The sequence below is a fragment of the Canis aureus genome, chromosome 16 (genome assembly GCF_053574225.1).
Source record: "Canis aureus isolate CA01 chromosome 16, VMU_Caureus_v.1.0, whole genome shotgun sequence".
Classification (NCBI taxonomy): domain Eukaryota; kingdom Metazoa; phylum Chordata; class Mammalia; order Carnivora; family Canidae; genus Canis; species Canis aureus.
In genome coordinates, this window is record NC_135626.1 from 6,605,915 (window position 1) to 6,624,954 (window position 19,040).

The window sequence follows — 19,040 nt, forward strand, 5'->3', positions numbered from 1 at the left end:
CTCCTCTCTGTTGATCAGATTTGCATTTTAAAAATGATCTGGGAGATACTGAACGACTATTTGGTCACAGTGGGCTTGTCACAAACGAAATGATCCTCTGGTTCTTGCACAGTCTCTGGGCCATCTCCTGGGCTACATAGAGGTCAGGGCCATGGCCTCGTTGCTGTGGCCGCTTACTGGTCAAATGTGTGGAATAGCAGTCACCACCATTTATGTGTAGGGCCCTTGCCCTGTGCTAAACGCTCCCAAGCACCATCTCGCTGTTTTCACAGCTATGCTACAGGGATGGAGGGGCCGGGGGGGGGGGGGGGGGCGGCTTTCACTCCCCTATTTTCCAGATAAGGAAACTAAGACCCGCACAGGTTAAGTCAGAGGGTTTCAAACCTGGCCTGGCCTTGGAACCACCCGAGGGCTTGACAATCATGCAGAATTTGGGGGGAAGAGGGTAAGGTCACACTGACTCTAACAGAAGTCTAACCTCCCTCCCCAGACTCCTCTCTCACCTCCCCTGTCAGCCAGCACTTCTGGCCCTCCCAAGCCGCCACACCCCCACTGCCCCATAGGGAAGAAAGGGAGGGCTGCAGTCATGGGAGATGTGGGAAAAAGTGAGGGCCAACCAGGGGGGAAGTCATGCTAGGACTGTGCAAGAGCTCCTGCCATCATTGCCCGCTCACCCTGGGGTGCCTGGGGGCACTGCTGGGTCTCATTCAGTCCTTCTCTCTCCCTCTCCTGGGCCCTGGTCTGTGATAAGTCCTGAGGAAGATTCTAGAAGAGCTCACGGACTGATGGGGAAAACAGTCAGTCATCCCCCACCTGCAGAGAACACAGTGGAACAAGTGCCCAGTGCTCCTGCCCAGAATACAAGCCTGTCCCTGCTCTACCCCTTCAAACTATCCTCATCAGTTCCATTCACTTCTTCTTCTTCTTCTTTTTTTTTCAAGATTTTATTATTTATTTATGAGAAACACAGAGAGAGGCAGAGACACAGGCAGAAGGAGAAGCAGGCTCCATGCAGGGAGCCCGATGTGGGACTCCATCCCGGGACTCTAGGATCATGCCCTGGGCCAAAGGCAGACGCTCAACCGCTGAGCCATCGACGGGCCCCTGTACCATTCACTTTTCTTTGTCCCCATGGCTCTGAGCATCTCTGCAGAGCAAACACTGCATGGTTCACACTGGTGTCTGTGCAATCTTCTGTCCTCCTACCCTCCATGGCCAACTCCTCCGGGGAGGGTGGTGCAGTGGTCAGGGGCACCTGCTCTGGAGGCAGAAAGACCTGGGACTGCCTGCTGACTTCCTTCCCCGGGGACCCTGGGGAAAATGACTTCATGCCTTGCGGGTCCTCCTCCCTCCCCCCCATACCTGGGGATGAGGCCTCTGTCCCATCTCATCTCTCCAGCTCGCCAGCCCTGGCCTGCCACACGCTCACCGGGCAGGGTGGGTCAAGCTAGTTAACCCCCAAGCCTCAGTGTCCTCATTTGCTAAACAGGGCTTAGGAGAGCCCGCGGGTCCCAGGGTGGTGGGAAGACTTGGTGGGGACGATGCACAGCATTTGGCACGGGGCAAGCTTCGTCAAGGCCAGCCCTTCCCAGATAGTAACCAACCTGGTAGCTGATTCTTTTTATTCTCCCCTCTATGGAATTTGGATTCACAGGTGAGAGGAGCTCCCTTCCCCTCTCACCGGCACAAAAAGGAAAGAACCTCAGGGGCCACTGCCCTTGCAGACCCACCCAAAGTCCCAAACATTTATTTTTCAGATAGAAAAACTGAGGCACAGAGATGGGTAGGCACTTGCTCGGGGTCACACAGCATGGCCTAGGGGAGGCTGGCCGGGACCCCAGGCCTCCTCGATCTGATGGGATTGTCCGGCACTACCCCCTTTATGTCTTTGCAGTTTAGGTGCTGCTGTGTGCGGCGCAGGGCACCTGGCAGGTCTGGTCTGCCTCATCCATCCATCACTGCAGTGCTCACTCATGTTTATTAAGCAGCTGCCCTGCGCTGGCCCTTGTGCGAAGCGCCACGAGTCTCCTGGGTGGCCTGGTGATGAGTCAGGGTTTGCTGTTAGCTTCATGGCACAGAACCCCGACTGAGATGGCTTAAGCACAGAACCCAGACAGTCCTGCAGGATGCAGTCAGGCCCGGGGCAGCCTCTCCCGATGCCCCTCGGGCTCCGGCTTCCTGCTCCACCAACCCAAGTGTGGGGCTTTCATCCTTAAGGTACAAAATGGCTGCTTCACCTCCAGGAATCATGACAGCATTCCAGGCAGGAAATTTAGGATGAAGATTGAGAAAAAGTGAAGGGCAAAGAACAAAAGCTGCCCCCCTCCCCCCAGACGGTTTTCTCTTTTTTTAGGAGAAAAACAACTGATTTCCTGGATGTTCCCAGCAGGAGCCTCCTCATTCTTACAAAGGGAGGTGAATATTTTATCTGAGCTGTAGTTGCCTACTTGAAAAGCAAGTTTCTGTGAGGAGGGAAGAAAAAGGTGAACCAGACACCCACTGGGAGGCTAGGGGCTCTGTTCTCAAGGAGCCCACATTTGAGGGCCACGTGCATCCCGACCTTTTCACTCTAGCATGAAGCAGGAGGCAGCTGGGATGTGTTGTGCAGAGACCCTCAGCGCTCTTACCAGCTTTGGCCACAGTGTCCGGGCACACAGTAGGACTCATCAGCGTATGCTGGGACAGAGAGGAGGAGTGTCTAGATTGCTGTCTTCCCAGGGCTTCTACCATGAGCCGGTCTAGCTCTTGTGGTGGTTTCTGTGCACCTTCATTAAATGCCTCTCCTGTACGTGAGCTGGTGTGGGGCATGGAGGCAGGGGTGGCCAAGACCAGGCTCTCTCTCAGGGAGAGGAGACAGCCCCCACTTCTGCGGTAGGCTCCCACGTGCAGGCCTTGCCTCTGAAGCCCCTCTGTGAGCCCGAGCACCAGCCAGGCTGGAAACCGCACCTTTTGCGGAGAACAGGTGCTTGTCACGCACCATCTCACACTCCGCTCGCGGCCAACTCTGAGTGATGTGGTCCCCACACGGCTCCATTCTTCAGAGGGGGAAATGGAGCCTCAGTTGCTCACCCAGGATCTCTGGGGTTGTAAGTGGAAGATCTGGGATTTGAACCCTACTTCCTTCACCCAAAGCAGCCACCCTCTGGACCAGATGGCTGATGCCGCCTCCCTCCTTTGTGAGGACACAGCGGTCACCTGCTGGCTGGGCTGGGGCTGTGTGCCTGGGTGGGGACAGAGTGGGTGGCGGAAAGGCAGACGTAGGGCAGGAGAGAGATGCCGGAAGAAGTGCCACACTGTGGGGGGCACACTGGGGCCCCTACCCCCCAGGGGCACTCCGGCTTTAGGCAAGGGCACGTGCCCGAGCTCTCCCGGTGCTGACACCAGGCCTGGCGCTCCGCTGGTTCTTGCCAGAGGCGGCGTGTCTCTCTTTCCTCCTTCCTTTTTTTCTGAGACACAGTGATCTTGGCTGTGGCGCCACATTCACTCTATGGGAAAAACTTGTTTTTGTCGGTAAACTCTGGCGCTATGACTCAGAAGACACCCAGGGAGCAGCCTCCTGGTGTCAAGGGGCTGCTCTGCTAATGAGCTCATGTTTATAAAAGTGCTTTGAAGACGAAAAATTCCACGTGAGGACGGAGGGTTTGTGCTGTTATTTGGGGGGAGAGGGTGAGGAAGGAGGATGGGGTGGAAGGAAGGGGCAAAATCTCGCTGAGGAACAGTCCTAAAGCCCTTTGGGCCATGCAGCCAGGCTGGCTTTGCTTAGCGTTGCTGATGCAGGCGCCCGTCTGGGCAGCTGCCCCTTTGTTCAGAACAAGGCAGATCTGATTTAGTTTTACCTGTAGCAGGGAGTGCGGTGGGGGTGGGGCCTGGTGGTGGTGGATGGGACTATAAGTGATCCCTGCCGTCAAGACCAAGATCTTGGGGCACCTGGGTGGCTCAGTGGTTGACTGCCTTCGGCTCAGGGTGCAATCCTGGGGTCCTGCGATCGAGTCCCACATTGGGCTCCCTGCATGGAACCTGCTTCTCCCTCTGCCTGTGGCTCTCTCTGTCTCTCTCTCTCTCTCTCTGTGTCGCTCATGAATAAATAAATAAAAAAAGGAACAAGATCAAGTACTGAAGTAGCCCCTTCCCCAGTGCTTGGCACAGTCAGCAAGTAGCTCCTGTCATTCATTCACTTGACCAACACATCCGCCTGTGCCAGGCATGGGCCACAAAACTGGAACCAAAGAAGATGGGTTCTGCCCTCTTGGATGTTACATCCTGGATGGGATATGGCATCTAACAGAAGGAGCCGTCACCCTCTTACAAACGTGAGTGAAAGGGCAGGGGAGGAGAGACACTGACAGTCACAGGTGTGGGAACCAGACCTGACCTGGGCCATGTCCGGGCACCAGTAAGGCTTTCCTAGGAGGAGACGGCTCTAAGGAAGGCGTGGAGTTCCCAAGTGAAGCGGGAGAGAGAGCACATGGGGCAGAGACAGCAGCATTAATTACTTAATGAATCCAACAAACCTTTAGTGAATGCCTACTATGTGTCCGGCACCCGGGATGCAGGGTAAGTGATACAGGCAAAAATCCCGACCCCCTCCCACAAAGCTCACATTCTGTATCATAAGCAAATGAAGAAATGAAAATGCCAGAGAGGATCGCTAGCAATAAGGAATGGTGGTAAAAATAGGCAGGGTCACGCGGTAGAGGTGTCTGGGGGGACCCCCTAAGATTGTGCAGTGGGCGTGGAGGGCCTTTGAAGGTGGCACTGAAGCTGAGCCCTCAATGATGGAAGGTGCCAGCCATGAGTAGGTGGGGGGCAGTGCAAAGATCCTGGAGCAGGAATGAGTTCAGCCTGGTCAAAGAACCCGAAGAGGCCAGCATACAGACTGGAGTACAATAAGCATCCTGTAGGATTTGTAAGGACACAAATAAGACCGGCGCTAAGCAAGGGACACTCGGGCCAGGTTGTGTATTGTCAGCATCATGTTAATTGCAGATAAAGAAATTCTACTACAGTAGCCTAAACAGGCGAGGGATTTTGACTTAGACAGGGATAAGCCCGAGCTGAGCCATAAGGGTGGGTGTGGTGGCTTACAGATGCCACCAGGCACCCTGGCTCTTTCTGTCTTCCTTTTTGCTATCTTCAATGAGGAGGTCTCACGTTGTTACCTCATAACCATAACATGGCTGCTAAATCTCCAGGCCTTGAGTCTGTGTTCCAGGCAGAAAGAAGGGAAAGAGCAAGAGGCCAAAGGCCTTTGCCTGCCAGACTCCATCTCTTTATTCACGAAGGAGATTGCTCCCCAAGGGCTTCTGTTCTATCTCATTGGCTGGAACCAGGGTACATGGTGACCTTGAACTGCAGGAAAGGCTGAGGAAATGGAGTTTTTAAATTTTTCTTGTCTCTACAGCAGAGGGAAGAAAGGGAGAAGTGCCTGTTGGGTTGCCAATTCATAGCTTTGGCCAAAGGTCTGCTAAGGCCCCCTTGGAGGGAAGGGCTTGGTGAATTCTGAAACGGAAGGCCAAGGAGTGGGCAAGGGTCAGGCTAAGGGTTGTGGACGTCATGTGGACGGCTGATGGGAGCCATGGATGGCTTTATAGGAGGGGTGACATGGTCCGATGTGCACTGAAGCTCTGCGGTTTCACCTAAACACCTGTGACATGTCACTGGGAACATAACATTCCATGCTTGCCTTAGAGACTTGACTGGGTTGTCCTCAACCTCAGGGCTCAGATGAAACTTTGGCTCCTCAGAGAAGGGCTTCGAGCCATGAGGGTCTCCTTTGCGGACCTCCAGCCCTGGCAGCCTGTCCCCTGGCTGGCACCTGGCGGCAGTCTGTAGATGGCTCCTGGCTGTCCCACGGCATCACACTGGGGCACAGAACGGAAAGTGACTCACACTGGCACCTCTCCTGCTTGTAAAACGCTGGTTGCATATCCATCATCTTTGGTTTTTCTGCTAGAATTACCCCACGAGGGTCACTGAGGGGGAAACAGTTTCAGGGAGGTGAAGACCTTCGGCAGAGTAAGGGCTGGGCTCTGCCCAACGGAGGGAGGACTCTGGGCATTAGATGTCTGTGCCTGGAACTCTTCCTCACACCCACTGCGTGCAAGGCTGGGTGAGAGGCAAGTCCCCTCGTCTCTCTGGGACAATTTCTTCTTGGGAATAATGAAGAAGTTGGCAAGGATGGGACTTGATTTTCTCACCCCACCCATCAAATTCACCCTTTGAATTGCAAAGATTCCAGCCCATTGTCTACTCTCTGCGTCTCTTTGGCTCAGAAAATAGTCACCACCACCCTCCCTGTCACTCCTGCTATTATAGCCTTATGCTGTACTCCTCTGGATCCGGCACAAGTAATTAAGTACTTGTGCAATTAAATGTCCCGTGTCGGCCTCCCTGCCTGGACTGGGCGCTCACAAACACGGGGACCATGTCTGTCTTCCTCTATCCTCCCCGAGATTGGTACTGGGTCCAGCACATAGTAGGTGCTCACAAAATTGAGTCGCTGTTATTGTTATGAAACAATGCTGGGAGAGAGGCTGCTGGAGAGAAAGGCCCTGCAGCCAGGCCAGCAGGCAGCCGGCTCCCTCAGCCCCTCCCTTCCCGCGGGAGCTGCGTAGCCTCCCCATTTCCCAGAGCGAGCGCCTAGACGCCCTCGTCCCCAGGCCGCGCTCCTCCGGGGAGAACTACAACTCCCAGAAGGCCGCGAGGGGCGGTGCCGCCGGCGTTCGCTCCGCCCGGGCCCGCCGCGGAGCGGGGCATCATGGGAATTGTAGTTGAACCCCTGGGTCCGGGGCGCGCCACCGCGGGCCCGGACCTGCAGGGAGCCGCCGGGAGCGCTCGGGCGCGCTGTCGGCGGGGAGCCCAGGTCCCCTGCCCTGTGGGGTCTGGGTGCGTGGAAGGCCCTTTGGATTAAACCTCACGACGCCGGGGACCCCGGGACGGCTCCGTCGAGTTCTCCAGGACCCTTTAAGGGGCGGGGCCGGGCGCCTGCCCCAGCCTGGACTCGTTCACCCTCCGCTCTGTAACCTCAGCCCCGCGGCGTCCGACTACACCCCCCAAACCCCCAAAACCCGTGATCTGGCGGGAACCTTGCCATTCTCCGCTGGCTGAGCACTTACTGTGAACTGTGTCTGGCCCTCTGGGTACACAGTGCTAACGGTCAGGGTGGGTCAGGGTGGGGGCGAGGGGGAATCAGAGCCATTCAGCCATCAGTAACACATAAGCTGACCCTAACAGAGTTTGGGGCGGGCACAGGGGTCGGAACGAGACCCCAGGTATGGGCAAGCCTTCAATGGACAGACGCCAGGCTTGGCCAGGTCAGGACCAGGGAAGGGTGTTCCAGTCTGAGGGAACAGCATGGGGGGAGGCCCTAGGGCCAGAGGGGACTTGGGGCTTTTGGAGCAGTAGGAGAGGGGTGTCCAGAAGGCAGAGGACAGTGAGGAGGGGGCCAGTGTGAGAGGTGGTGAGGTACGTGGGGGCCTCTGAAGGAGCTGGAACCGAGGAGAGGAGTGTCTGTTTAATCTCAAGTGAGTGGGTGGCTTTTTTGGGCAGGACCCAGAGCCCAGGCTTGGCTGGGGCTCAGTGCCGGGCCTGGACTCAGCCCCCTACCCCCTCCTGTTTCAGGGTCCTGGCTTGTCCCAGGAGATGGGCAGGGAGATGGGGGATGAGGGAGGGTTCGGCATCCTTGTTACTTAGAAGGGAAACTGAGGCTCTTTGCAAATTTCTGCTGAGTGAGCCTCTGTGAGATCCCAGACAAGCCTTTCCTACATCGGGCTCTTCAGCTGTCAGAAGCCAGTGGTGGGAAATTGGGGCGGGGGGGGGGTCGTTTCTATGCCCCCACCCCGCCCCATCCCAGATGTGACAGAAACAGGAAGGATTCAGGCCAGATGTTGGGGGTTCTCAGGCCCAGTGCGTTCTGGGGGGGGGGAGCATCTTTGCAAAAGTGGGCTTTAACTGGGTTGCTGGTCTTGTTTTCCCAGCTCTGGTGCTGTGGCCAAGAGACTCCCAGGGATGGGGACGTGCTCCCAGGCTCTGGTCACATCTAAGAGAAAAGCAGGAAGCCCCGGCCTCAGCTGACAGCACCTGGGCTTTGCCTCCTCGGTAACCTTGGCAGATTGTTCTTGGCCTACTCATCCCTTCCGCTCAGCACTCCCTGCCGGGAGCCCCAGCTTCCTACCTGGTGTGCTGGGCCCTTTGGCTTCTGGGGAGTGTTCTGGACACTTGAGGAAGCTCAGCGGGAATGAAGGCCCCGTGCCCCATCAGAGGTGCTGGGTGTCCGCGCCCCGGGCAAGAATGGCACCCTCTCCGTGTGGCCCCGCTCCCTAGATCAGAGGCCCGGCTGGCTGTAGTTTGCCTTTGATTAATAAAGAATGGGGAAGCAAATCGATTACCTCTTCACACGCGCAGGGAAGACTCTCTCCAGGCTTGGCGGACTCTTCTTCATGAAGAGGTTGGAACACGCAGAAAGACTTGGCCGGAGGACCCCCCCTTCCCACCCTGCTGCCCCAGTCCTGGTGGGAATTGCACATCTGTGTTGGAACCCGAGAAGGGACTGAGTATCTCAGTTAAAAGCTTCGGGTATGTGGGACCACGAAGGATGGGGAGGGACAGCGGTGGCACCTGTCCCTCAGAGGTCCTCTCACCAGTGGGATGCTTGGGCTTCTGAGGAATGAGAATTATCCGCACCTGAATCCCCACCCCTTTGGCGGGATTTCTGAGCTGATATTCTGGAAACCAGATGGTGTTCCCAGATGCCTGCAGGTCTGGCTGTCTCGGAACCTCCAGGAGGGCGGTTAATGCAGATTCCAGGGCTGCAGCAGGTCTGAGGAGGGGCCCGGGGAATATGGGATTTTCAGCAGCTTCCAGGGCAGAGGCGCCAGGACCGAGTTCGAGGGCCATTGGTCTAGAGTGGAAGGAAGCAGCAGGGTGTCGGGGACACCGCTCTGCGAGCACCCAGACCCGGGGGCCAGTCCCAGCTCAGTCTCACCATGTGACACTGGGCGGGTGACATCCCTTCTCTGATCCCAGGGTCCCTGCCTGTAAGATACTGAGGATGCTAGCTGTGTCGCAGAGTGGTACAGGGCCTGCCCAGTGCCCAGTCCGGGGCAGTTCTTGTTGTCACTGTCCTGTCCTTGTCCTTGGGAGGGAGGAGGGGAGAACTGCTTTGGAACACTTGTGTGGTCTCTGACTCCAGTTATCACTGCCTGAGTGCCTGCTACGGGCCGGGAAGGTGGCACCCTTCCCTTGGGCGCCCCCCTCACCCTGAAACCCTCCACCGGAATCAGGACCAAGTCAGGCCTCCTCTCTCTGAGTCTGGGTTGCTGCCCTGTGGGGGTGGTGGGGGCCAAGGACCCCTGGGGGAGGAGGGTTGGGAGGCAAGTCAACCCCCGCCCCCTGGCCAAGGGGCCAGCCTCCTCCGCGGACACCTTCCGTGGGCCATCTGCTCTGGCTGACGTGGTGAGGCTCCCAGTGATGTGTTTACATGTGGGTTTCCTCTTGGGGCTCAGTTCTCTGAAGAGGGCCCCTTGTCTACCCTTCACTTTCCCCCAGAGCAGCCTGCAGATTTACCCCAGGAGGTGACACTGGGAACGTTGAGGTGGGGGAGGGGCGGCGGCTGTTGTTTTTACCTGCGCAGCACCCAGCCCTCCCCCTCAGTTCCCTAGGTCATGTGGTTCCCCATCCTCTGTTGGGGACAAGCATGTGATCCTGGCCTGGCCGTCCTTCTGGCCACAGGGCTTGGTGGGCGCCATCATGTGAAGGTGAGGCTGTCTTTCTGCTGGCAGTCTGGGCTGGTAGGGTTTATTGCCGGGGTCAACCACATGGACACCTGTGCGAAGATGAAGCCAGCACGGTAGAGGGAAGGACAGAGAGGGAGAGAAAAAGAGATGATAGTATTTGAGCACCTGGATCCAGCCTTGCCTGAGCCCGCTATCTGCTTTGGCTTACGCAAGTTTGAGTCGGGTTTCTTTTCTTTTTTTTTTTTTTTTTAATTTTTATTTACTTATGATAGCCACAGAGAGAGAGAGAGAGAGGCAGAGACACAGGCAGAGGGAGAAGCAGGCTCCATGCACCGGAAGCCCGACGTGGGATTCGATCCCAGGTCTCCAGGATCGCGCCCTGGGCCAAAGGCAGGTGCCAAACCGCTGCGCCACCCAGGGATCCCCTGAGTCGGGTTTCTATACTTGTTTCACCCACTTGTCTGTCCACCTTCTACTCTTCCATCCCACATTTGTTCAACTCTTGCTTCATACCAGCCTCTATGCTAGGACCTCAGCCCTCTTGGCTGGAAGCGGGAGGTGACAAGGTGACACAAGCTTTTCATGGCTAGGGAAGCTAGGAGCTGCCTCAGAGGTGAGTGCTGGGGGCTGTGGATGTGAGAATTTCCATGTTGTGGGGAGGGGGGAATCCTGGCAGGCTTTCTGGAGGAGGTGACTTTTGTGCAGGGCTCTGAGGCAAGGCAGGATTTCACCGGTTAGAGAATTGAGCAGAAGGAGTCAGAAAAAGGCAGGTCAGAGAAGACCAGGATCAGCTGAACCCTGCTGCCCCGTGGTGGAGGGGTTGGGATTTTAGGGACTGTTGGGCTGTATGTAATAGTAATACTCACTGGTAATCAGTCACCAACATTTGTCCAGCAAGCACTGTGCTAGAACTTGGTGCTTATTTCTCATTGGTTCTCTTCACCTCCCTGAAGGGGGAGAATGTACATATGCCCATTGATAGGTGAGGAAACTGAGGCCCAGTGGTGGCAACCTTCTTGAGGCTTCATGAACACCAAGGGGCCAGCAGGGCTCTCTGACTTCCATCCCAAGTTCTTAACTGCTCAGGCCCACGTGAGTCCTTCTGGGGCTCTGTGTCTTTAGCTGCGTCCTTGGGAGGAGGTTGGGGTGGAGGCCAAAGACGAAGCCCTGGAGAGTTCTGGAGTTTCCAGGCTATGTGTGGGATGGGGGCTTGCCCTGCAGGTCGTTCCCAGGACTGGGATGGAGACACTGGGTGATTGCTGTGGGACCCTCAACCCCTGTGCCCTCCCCCAGCCTGCCCTCTCCCATCTTCACCCTGGCAGCCAGAGCGATGGAACCTTTGAGGACATTATCTGCTCAGGTATCCCTTGCCAAACAGTCTTCAATGGCTCCCTATTGCCCCAGACTCTCTTCCTTTGCTAACAGGCTTTTCATTCTCTGGCCCTGCCCCCTCCCCCAGCCTCTTTTCTGAGGCTCAGACTCACACTGAACAGTGGCCACCCTCCCCTCTGAGTCCCTGGAGGCCTGGCACCCTTCCAGCCTCTGTGAGTCAGTCCAGGTACCCTGTTTCGGTGGAGACTGGGGCCCTTTCTGGGCCTGCCGCTCACTCTTCATGGCACTTACTGCTGAACTACCAGCGGGTGTGTCTGAGTCTCCAGCTTGACTGGATTCCCCCTGAGACCAGAAGCTCAGGTCTTGGCACACGGGGGCTCACGATCGGTGCAGGAAATGCATGGGTCCAAGCTTTCTTGGCTTCTAAAGAGAAGCCCTCACCACTCCAAGAATCACCTCATTTCCAGGGCACTGAGTAGAAAAATGAGGAGAGAGAGACACCCCCACTCACCCCAGAAGTTTGCCTGCAGGCTTAGCTTCCGTTAAAGCAGACTGGACCCCTGAGCCTCGCTGTGCTGTGCTGACAGCTGAGGCTTCCCCTGAGATTCCAGAGTTCCAAGGTGGGCTGTGGAGAGGGAGGGGTGGAGGGGCGGAGAGGGTCCCTTCCTGGATGGCTGTGGGGTGATGACTTCAATAGGCTGGGCGGAATGGTCCTGCCCCTGCCCTTCGCTTGGCCGGTGAATGTGATACCCCCTGGTGAGCACGGTCCCCTTTTGGCCCACCACCACTCAGCCAGAGCCCCCCTGCCTCGAAGGCCCTGAGGCCGGCTGGACCCTGTGGGACAGGGGCTCCGTGGGACAGATGGCTCTAGTAGTGCCCAGTGCATCCACCTTGCTCGCTTCAATGTCCGCGCTGTCTTAGCAGGTGCTTGATACATTTTATTTTGAGTGTGTCAGGAATGATGGTTCCCGAGTTCCCACTTCTGGAAAGGGGGCCGCCCCTAGGATCTTCTCAGAGAGACTTAGAAAAAACAGACACCTGTACTGCCATGTTCATAGCAGCATGAGTCACGGAGTTATAATGTGGAAAGAGTCCATGTGTCCACCGACAGATGGACGGACGGACGGACAATTGGACATGATGTGGTTGGCCTATCGGAACAACAGAATATTAGTTGGCCTTCAAAAGGGAGGTGATGTTGCCTCCTGCTGCCTCCTCGGGCAAAGCCCAGAGGACATGGTCTAAGCCAGGGAGGCCAGTCATAAAAGAACAAGTCCTGTGTGATCCCACTGGTGTGGGGGACCTGGGGTCATCCGGGGTAGAGGGTGGGACCAGGGGTCAACGGGGACAGGATCTCAGTTTCGCAGGAAGGAAAGAGGTCTGGAGATGGACGGCGTGAATGTACTTTGTGCTGCTGAACCGTGCACTTAAGAGTGGTCAGGATGGCCAATTTTACATGATCTGTATTTTACCACAATAAAAAATATCAGAAAAAAACCCCGACAAGCCCTTTATACATTTTTTTTTTTATGGTGGGAGCTTTCACCTTCTCAGATGGAACTCTCCAAGCACTTAGCAGAAATGGAGAGAATAGGATAATGAACACGGGTACCCATTGCCCAGGTGCGCCAACAATCACAGTCGGGTCACCTCACCTGTCCCCACCGATTCCTGTCCCTATTTCCTTTGAAGCAACTCCCAGCCGTGATATATATATATATTTTTAATCTGGAAATACTTCAGTATGCAGCTCTAGAAATCAGGGCCTTTCAAAATGTAACACGTAGCTACAATACCTCCCAAACTCGAATCAATATCATTGCATTTCTTTTAAGTGTAAATATATTTCACATATAATTATATATGTGGGATGCATAGGTAGTGTCATCAAATTTCCAATGGCCTCCATTTATATTTAAAATATAAACAGGGATCCCTGGGTGGCGCAGCGGTTTGGCGCCTGCCTTTGGCCCAGGGCACGATCCTAGAGACCCGGGATCGAATCCCACGTCAGGCTCCCGGTGCATGGAGCCTGCTTCTCCCTCCTCCTGTGTCTCTGCCTCTTTCTCTCTCTCTCTATGTCTATCATGAATAAATAAATAAATCTTTAAAAAAAAAAAAATAAAATAAAATATAAACACATATCTTTTTTTGTGTAGTATTTAGCGTATTCACACACTAGGCATTTAATCTATAATTATATTTATGTATTTAATATGTAATTGCATATTATGTGACATATATACCACATGCATTCCTACAGAATTATTTTCATTTGAACCAGGATTTAAATTAAGGGCCGCACGTTGAGATCGGTGTTTTAAATCGCTTCTTAAATAGGCTCCCTGACCCCGTATTGTCTTCCTTGTGATGTATTTGTCCTGGAGAGTCTCCCTCGGGCTGGACTTTGCTGGCCGGGTCCCCACCGTGTTTTCTCACCTATGTCTGTGCTCCTTGTATTTTCTGTAAATTGCTGTTTGGGTCTAGAGGCTGGTCCTGGTTGGGGCTCGCTGTTTCTGGTGGACAACCTCACAGGTGCAGAGTGTTTCCTCACTAGGCACAATACCCTCTGTTTTCTCTTTTTTTTGTTGGGGGAGGTTGGCAACCGGTCACCCAGCACTGCTGGAGCGCATTAATTCATGAGGGGCTGCCCAGTGGAGACAGCCCGATGCTGCCACTCCTTCACCCATGAACTGGGGTGTCCCAGCTCTAGGTTTGGGCACCATGTGATACCGTGTCTAGGAAGATGCTCAAGCCTTACCTTTTATTGACCATCTCCCCACCTCCTCCTTTTTTTTAGAGAGGCAGAGGGAGAGAGAGAGAGGTGGAGAGGGGCAGAGAGAGAGAGAGAGAGAGAATCCCAAGCAGGGCTCCACGCCCAGTGTGGATGCCCAGGAGTTGGATGCACTTCACCTTCTCAGATGGAACTCTCCAAGCACTTAGCAGAAATGGAGAGAATAGGATAATGAACACGGGTACCCATTGCCCAGGAGTTGGATGCACTTCATTGACTGAGCCACCCGGGTGCCCCCACTTTTTTAATTGGGAGGAAGCTGAGGCTCAGAGGCAGTGTGTGACTTGAATTTTAGGTCACAGAGCAAAGGGCTCCAGTGGGCGGGGCTAGAACCTCACTATCCACCCACCGCCACCCCCACTGCTCACTTCTGCAACCCAAAAGATGAAAGGGCGGATGTCATGTTGGAGCTGACCTTGGACCACAGCCTCGACCCTGAGTCCCCCGGACCTCCTGTGCTCACTGGCTGGCTCGAGTGCCTCACCTAATTTGCTTTCGTGGGAGAGGTGGCTGGTGCAGGTCCCAGTGAGCAGTGGATCCTCCTTCCCCGTAGACTCCGCTGCTCCATCTTCAGGCTGGCCGTTCTCTCTCTCTCTCTCTCTCTCTTAATCTCAGCCTTTGGTTCTTAAGGAGAGCCAGGCCTCCCTTTGGCCTCTTCTTCAGGGGCAGCCTCCATGTGGGCCGGACCTCCCCTCTCTGTGGCCAGCCCCTGTGGAGCTCCCTCGAGCCTCCCAGGTTCTCGCTGTGGATGCTAAGCTCCTGCCCCGGCTGAGGCTCTTCAGAATCAAATCTTGTACCAGGTACCAACATTTCATTTATTGACTGATTTTTTTTTTCTTTTCAAAAGATTCTTTTAATGGACATGCAAGAAATGGCACCTGTTTGAAGTGTGCACTTTGATAACAAACCAATAATTTACTGAGCACCTATTATGTGCCAGGGATTGCCTGACAAGCCATGGAACAGAGGGGCTTTGATGTCAGACAGCTTGGGCCAGAATCTCAGTTGGAATCATGGTAACAGTGGTGTCACCTTGGGCCACTTGTGTCCCCATGTGAGGCCCTGTGTTCTCACTTGTGAAACCTCTTGCAGGCAGATTGGACATCATTCTTTTTTTTTTTTTTTAATATTTTATTTATTTATTCTTGAGAGACACAGAGAGAGAGGCAGAGACACAAGCAGAGGGAGAAGCAGGCTCCATGCAGGGAGCCCGACATGGGACTCGAACCTGGGACTCCAGGATCAGGCCCTGGGCCGAAGGCAGCCTTAAACCACTGAGCCACCCGGGCTGCCTTGGACATCATTCTTAAATTTTCACTCTCTCCTGTAATAGAGTTATACATCCATGCTCTTCGCCATGTAACTCTGTGGTCCCTGCCTCTGGCATAGGCAGGGTCTGTTTCCCCAGCCTGCTGAATTGAGGCCTTGGCCACCTGACTTGGTTTGGTTGATCTGCTATTAGTGGATGTGACAAAAGCATTGGCTTGAAATATGGTTGGGTTTTCGGCCTGGCTGCTTAAGCCTCTGCCATGTGCTATGAGGCACACAGGGCATAGGGAGCTGATGGTTCTAGAAGGAGACATGCACTTAATGTTGACCTGAATCTGAGCTGTGTCCTGTTGCTGAATCCAGCCGACCCACTAGAGCCAGCCCAGTTGACCTGCAGACCTATAAGAGAGGAGGAGAAATGTGACAAGCCAGTGGATTGGTGGGGTTGTTCGTTACACAGCAGTGTTGTAGCAGAAGCCTGACCGATCCACATGTATGATGGTAGTACCCCTACACAGGATCACTGGGAGGATTAAACAAGATAACATTTAAAAATACAAATTTAATATATTAAAATATTTGTTAGAGTCTGGCATATAGTCACTCTAAAAATATTAGATATTATTAACCAGAGATTTTATTTTTTAATTTAATTTAATTTTTTAAAAAAGATTTTGTTTATTTATTTGAGAGACAGAATGGGTGAGAAAGAGAGAGCACCAAGCAGGGGCAGAGGGAGAGGCAGACTCCCAGGTGAGCAAGGAGCCCCATGTGGGGCCCGATCCCAGGACCCTGAGATCATGACCCAAGCCAAAGGCAGACGCCCAACTGACTGAGCCACCCAGGCACCCCACCAAAGATTTTCTCACGTAAAAATGTGTTTCTCAATGCATACCATGACATGCTGATACATTTATTTAACTTACTAGCATTCTTTTTTCTTTTCTAAGCCTCGAAACATAGAGTAACTCTGTTATTTACGGACACTGACCACAGTTCCCAGCCTGGGGTATGGATTTCCGCAGAGGCCCTCCAGTCCCTCTCTTCACTCCCACCCCCGCCCAGTGCAGGAACCCTGTCCCCCTGTCCCTTTCTAAGCCTTGCTCAGCGTCTTCTTGAATTCTCCCTGCTTCACATCCAGCCTGTTTCATTTCTGATCTCCCTCACGGTGAAGAAGGTTCTCTCTCGATGCAGGAAGACTCTTTTGGACAGGGCTAGAGATTTTTATTTTCTTTAAAGATTTATTTATGAGAGAGAGCGAGAGCGAGAGAGCACACATGCAAGTGGTGGAGTGGCAGAGGGAGAGGGAGAGAGAAAATCCCAAGCAGACTCCTCACTCAGTGAGGAGCCTGACATGGGGCTTGATCCCATGACTCTGAGATCATGACCCGAGCCAAAATAAAGAGTCAGATGCTTAACCAACTGAGCCAACCATGCGCCCCAGGGCTGGAAATTTTTAATAGGTTGTTACTAGCAAGAGTACAGTCTCCGGGGTCCTACACTTGGTGCTGTGTGGCCTTGCGCAAGTGGATTCACCTCTCTGGGCTGCAGTGCCCTCTGTAAAATGGGATGGGGAGATAACAAAAAAATCCACCTCCCAGGGTGTTGGGAGGATCAAAGGAGAGACACCCAGTGGGTTTTCTGCAGAGGAGGGCGCGAGGTCATGTGTACACTGAGGTTCTTAGGGTACAAGACATTCCCCTTGCTATGCAGAAGTATTCTCTCATCTTTCCCTCCTGTTTCACGTTTCCCTTCTCGAAGTTTGAACATCCCCAACCCACAATTTTCCAGGTTGCTTTGGCATGTGCCTCGGAGACGCTGTTGGCTGAGGTGCCCCTCAGGGCACATTCTTGCTCCCAATGTGCCAGGCACCCATCTAGACCCCGGATGTTGCAGCAAACACTCCGTCCTCATGGAGCCCACATTCTGGGGGTGGAGGTGGGCATCAAACCGGCCCATACAGCGTTGAAGGTTAGGGTCATGGAGGCAATTACAGCAGGGAAGGGCAGAGGGAAGGTGCGGTCGGGCAGCCTTGGGGAATTCATTCTTAGGGCGCACAAAGAGAAACGCGATGTCCAGAGCAAAGAAGGGGGGCCTCCTCCTCTGTTTTCTCTGCTCAGGCCCAACTGGCAGTGCTCTCTGTACTGAGCATCAGTTGCCCCTTAGTGATGACAGAAGCAAAGGGCAGGGGGCCGGGCGGGGGGGACAGGATGGTGGAGACACAGAGAGCCACATAACTGCAGTGATGGTAAGAACGGCTGCTGCTCCTGAAGGCTTGTCCTCCACTGAGCACCCTGCACTCCTTTCCCCCTCTATTCTTGGCGTGAGGTGTGTCCGGCTACCCTCATGCCCACTTTACAGAGGAGCTAGCGAGGCTCGGCATGGAGGAGTGACCCGCCCAAGTTTGCACAGTGAGTTGCAGAAGGGGCAAAGTTGGAGCCTGGGTCCCTTGGACTCCAGAGGTGATTCTTGTGATGTCTGCGAAACCGTGGGTGCCACTGGGTGCCTGGGCCTGGACGGTGGCGTGCGTGCTGGTAGATGGACAGCACCCAGCGCCCCCAGGAGAAGAGAAGCTCTGATTTGTAGCATTTGCCCATTTCCATGGGGTCGGTACCCCCATGATGGTCAGTGTCAAGCTACGAAAGGGAATTTTGGGGGAACGGAAGGGGCCAGGACGTGGTGTGTGACTGGACGGAGAGCAGTCCAACGGGCTCCAGATCCTGCGGCTACAAATATGAGGGTCTAGGGGATGCTGGAGGACCCCTGGGAATCCTAGCCTGTAGCTGCCATTGCCTTGCAAATGTTACCAGAGCTCCTGCAGAGACAGGGCTTGTCTTCGGCCCTTGGGGGCCTCTGCCCTCCTGGTGCGCCTATCTGGGAGCACTGGGGTCTTGGAAGCCATCACCATCACCCCTATCGTAGTGGGCTCTCTCCAAGGTCAGAAAAGGGCAGGTGGCATTGGGAGGTGGAGCCTTGTCGCAAGGAAGAGCCTGGTGCTGGTCATACCCGCACACACCCGGGTGGGGTCACAGCCTTCCTGCTCACAAGCCTGTGATCTGCGGTGTGATGTCCACTCTCTGGGGGCCTCAGTTTCTCCCTCCCGCAAATGCAGAGGCGAGAAGGATCAGCCCTGAGGTCCTCTGGGCTTGGCCCTTCCTCCACCAGCACCGTGTGCGGAAACCCAGCCGGAGCTCCTGCCTGCACGCGCTAGCCTGCCTCTCCTCCCTGCTGCATTGCTATTTAAAGTGGCGGTGGTTTGGCTCACTCTTTTTTTAAAAACCATTCCCGTACTGGAGCCGAGTTCCACAAGGCCAGCTGTCACCACTAAAAATGTCTGTCGTGTGACAGTCACCAGTAAGGAGGTGGGAGGAGGCGGGAGGCCCCGGACAGGACCACACAGTGGCTGGATTTGAAGCAAAAAAACAAAAAACAAAACCCCCAAAACAACACTGCAAGGCAGAAAGAAAAGATGGGAGGGGGTTGCTCTCCTGTCTTTCTCCACCCCTCCTTTCGAGCTCTGAGCTCCTCGTGGGCTCTGTTAGAGGATGGAGGCCGCAGGCACCGCGTCGCCGTGGTGACGAGGTGTGCAGGGGCGCAGCAGATAGGACCAGTCTTCGCCTTTCTCTTGCCCCAGCCCCTCCCCATGCAGGCTCGCTGAGCCCTGGACCCTCGCAGGTCCTCCCAGCAGCCCCATCTGTGCCTCCCGGGCCATCCTCAGCCCTCCTGGGGTGACCGGGGAGGTGACCTGTCCAACACTGCTGTTCCATGAGGGGCCGAAATAGGGCTTCACCAGGGAGGGAAGGAAACCTCTGATGAGCCCCTTCCTCAGACTCTTCCATGAGTCAATTTTCAAACAACGAAGTTTTCATGATACATTTGAAAAGAAGACTCTAGCCCCCCATTTTACAGAT

The 19,040-nt window shown here is 54.7% G+C and overlaps 3 long non-coding RNA genes across 4 annotated transcripts; 1 reads left to right on the plus strand and 2 right to left on the minus strand.

Annotated features, from left to right (window-relative positions):
- Positions 1-1,731: 1,731 nt before the first annotated feature.
- Positions 1,732-3,235, minus strand: LOC144285648 (uncharacterized). Its single transcript, XR_013353886.1, has 2 exons — positions 2,628-3,235; positions 1,732-2,237 (listed from the first exon to the last, which is right to left on the minus strand). It is a non-coding gene; the product is annotated as an uncharacterized LOC144285648 (long non-coding RNA).
- A 1,720-nt stretch (positions 3,236-4,955) lies between these two features.
- LOC144285646 (uncharacterized) lies at positions 4,956-6,558 on the minus strand. 2 transcript variants are annotated; one of them, XR_013353884.1, is made up of 3 exons: positions 6,360-6,463; positions 5,684-5,972; positions 4,956-5,395 (listed from the first exon to the last, which is right to left on the minus strand). It is a non-coding gene; the product is annotated as an uncharacterized LOC144285646 (long non-coding RNA). The 2 variants fall into 2 exon arrangements; XR_013353883.1 differs by having other exon boundaries at positions 5,684-6,558.
- Positions 6,559-7,177: 619 nt separating this feature from the next.
- Positions 7,178-8,367, plus strand: LOC144285647 (uncharacterized). Its single transcript, XR_013353885.1, has 2 exons — positions 7,178-7,313; positions 7,977-8,367. It is a non-coding gene; the product is annotated as an uncharacterized LOC144285647 (long non-coding RNA).
- The last annotated feature ends 10,673 nt before the right edge of the window (positions 8,368-19,040 follow it).